Source organism: Electrophorus electricus, chromosome 9 (assembly GCF_041902795.1).
Source record: "Electrophorus electricus isolate QZ-2024a chromosome 9, ASM4190279v1, whole genome shotgun sequence".
NCBI lineage: Eukaryota > Metazoa > Chordata > Actinopteri > Gymnotiformes > Gymnotidae > Electrophorus > Electrophorus electricus.
The window spans coordinates 17,016,469-17,020,000 of record NC_137505.1 but is presented as its reverse complement, the minus strand read 5'-3'; positions in this window follow the sequence as shown (position 1 = coordinate 17,020,000).

Genomic DNA, 3,532 nt, shown 5'->3' with positions numbered 1-3,532 from the left:
ATTCTTTGCAGTACAAATCTTTGTAAACTTTGCAGAGAATTAATTTATTATGATTATTCTTTATGTCTTTGGTTTGGCCTTTTTTGGGGCAAATATTGTTCGAAACTGGATGTTTGACAAATCACATTACTTTTTGTTTCTATATGAAAAAAAAGTTGAAAGTCATATAAGAGTTCTTTTGAAGAAAGATGTACCCATCTACCAGTCCCCATCTATCAGCTACTTACTCGGCTGCTGCTAAAAATAGGGATTTCAAATATTTTTTGAACTATTGACTTATTTTCCCAATAACCAAAATGTCAGTGCAGCATTCTAGAAATGTCACAATTGTCACAATGTCACAATGATTATTCTTTATGTCTTTGGTTTGGCCTTTTTTGGGGCAAATATTGTTTGAAACTGGATGTTTGACAAATCACGTTATTTTTTGTTACACACAAAAGGGTCTCTATACGAAAAAAAAGTTGAAAGTCATATAAGGGTTCTTTTGAAGAAAGATGTACCCGTCTACCTGTACCCATCTATCAGCTACTTACTCGGCTGCTGCTACAAATAGGGATTTCAAATATTTTTTGAACTATTGACTTATTTTCCCAATAACCAAAATGTCAGTGCAGCATTCTAGAAATGTCACAATGCATATGACATCACAACATCTTTGACGTCACTACAAGTATATAAAGGTGAGCGCAAGCATTTATATGTCATTTCACTTGACAGATTTCAGCAGTTATAAAGTTGGAAGACAATAGAGTGAATTAAACCTAATCGTAGGTCAACTTTCCAGAACAAGGTACGGTTGAATAAGTCAATTTTGTAATTACAGAAGGCTATTTTCCATCTAATTGTATGTGTATGTATCTGTCTGTCTGTCTAAATGTCCGCTTAGCTACTATAGCTAGAGCTTTTCTAATTTTATGATGAACGGTCTGTCTGCTGTAGTTTTATATAGTTATGGAATGCATTGACGTTCCACCTGTTTTCTCACACAAGGCTTTATGTCAAGCATAAGCGACTGCTTTTTATGCTATTTAGATTTTGCTGTTTTAAAGGTACAAGACAAGTAATATAAGTGATTAAACCAAATTTCATCACCATACCCGCCCTTTCATGTTAGATTGCTGTCTGTCCACCAAACTGTAAAAATGATTTATGCTTTTGACTTCACATCGCCTTTTCAGAACAAAGTATTCCAGGAGAGTCCTAAGAAAACTTGGACCAGGACAAATGGAGAAACAGAAGCGTCTTTTAGGCAGGAAGATGTAAGGCCTTTGCACTACAATGTTAAAAAATCTTAGAATAACAATATTAATTTTAAATGATTCTTATTTATACATCATATTCCTTATAGAACCCAAAAGCTCAAGGTGCTTTACACTGCAATGAATGAACAGTATTTAGTAATAAAACATTGATCAAATAAAACAGTTAAAAGTCACAAAATATAAATGTAGAAAATGAAATTAATTGAAACAGAATTTAAATTAAACCGGCTAAACAAGCTGAACAATTAGATCAAGCTAAACAAGCCACTCTTTAATCTGTATTAAACACCAATAGAGCTTGCACTCTAAATACTTTCTGGACTATTCCAAAGTATCGGAACGATGAAACATGAAACAGATGAAACATGTTTCATCAACCTTGTTATTTTAAAAGATTAGGAAGTAATGTTAAAGGAATCAGTCTTATTTTCCTTATAATGTGCTAAAGTAGAATAAAATAATTTTGATTGTATTGTGCAATTAACAAAATACAACATGGACCTGAGCTCTATCAGTGATTCATCCATTAAATAGAGAATAAGAATAACAATCTATAAACTTAGACACAAGCTCTCTCAAAATAATTTGACCATGGATTTTAGTTCAGGCTGTTGATGTTTGAAGAATGACAAACGAACAACATTTCCTTATATATTTTTGTTGTTTCCATAGTAAAATTCCTTCACCTCCAAAAGTGACACGGGCTTCTTCAGTATTTAAAAAGGTGAGTTTAAAATGGCCAAATTTGTTATTCATCAGAAAATGGAATTGTTGCTAATAAGTGAGATGTCAGCACAGTTGTTATGTTATCCTGATATTTAATTTCTTTTTATTCAACCTCTTCTATGGTTCTCAAAACAAGAGCAAGTCAAAAAGCACAAGACAAAACGAGAATAAACCTGTGAGGAATGACAGCAAAATGCTCCTTGATAGAGCCAAAAAAATCATCCCAGACTTGGAGAAGCTCGATATTGCACCAATCTTGACCCATTTTGTGATGGATCTGACTCATGAGTATGCCATTTTTAAACCTTCTTCTTCTTCTTCTTCTTCTTCTTCTTCTTCTTCTTCTTCTTCTTCTTCTTCTTCTTCTTCTTCTGCTTTTTCAATTTATCATTTTTATTTTTGGTATAATTTTGAATGTATGAGATTTTTAGCATAAATATTAATTATAGTTCTAAAGAATGCTTTTATTCACATTCTTTAAGGCAGTGGACATCTATCCGGAAAGCAATCCCTAGTCCAGTAAGTCATACTACATTGCTTACACTTCAACATATTTTAAATGGGATTCATATTAATTCTAAACCAAACAACCAAAACCATTTTGGAGCAATTTTCAATGTTCGCCTTTCTATGTTATCTCTCCTTTCTTTCACAGGAGACAAAGGTCATGATCTCTCATATGGGTTCATTCATTGCGGACATTGTCACTGAAGTAACTGTGATGGGTCTTCTTTCATCTCTGGAAGAAATGTTAGATGTTGATCTAAGATCAGTGTTGCTTTCAAATTCCAAGAAGGAAACTGCAGATTTGCTGAATGCTTTCCGTACCAGATATCGTGAGATAAATCATTCAGCTTCAGTCCACGTGAAGGAGGGGACAGCTCATATGGACTCTCTAAGCAGAGATGTTAAGACTGCAGTTATTGATACACATCGCAGTTGCCTAGATGACTATGAGAGAGACCAAATTGTGATGAAATTCCACTCTACTATGGAAGATACAAATTCAGAAGCAGTGAGTGAGGTTCTGATAGGAGATACTGAGAGTCTGACATCGTTATCCTCAGATGTCCATGACGATGGTACATCTAGACCTATAAGTACCATTCCTATAGCTGGCTCTCCGGTTTCGAATATGCTTCAGCGCTTTGATGATGAGATGGAGGAATTTTCTGAACTGTCACAAGACATCAATCCCCGCATAAAAGGAAGGACACATTTTTTGTCCCATCATTTAATAAATCCTGACCTTGAAGGGGTCTCATCTTGTGAGCTCTGTGGTATGGTCATGCCAATCTACCTAGAGCAGGATGACTTGAAATCATCACAGGCATCATCAGAGCTATGCACAGATAGTAGGAACACCTCCTCCGACGTCATGGCAAGCCAAGTTATGGAGTTGGTTGTCCCACCCTCTGTGAAGAAGGCTCAAGAGTCCCCCAGTGTACACAATGACTGGTCTTCCCTGTTCAGCATCGATATACATAGCTCTCCATCACTACAGTCTGAGATGTCTGCTAGGTCACCATGTACTGAGCCTG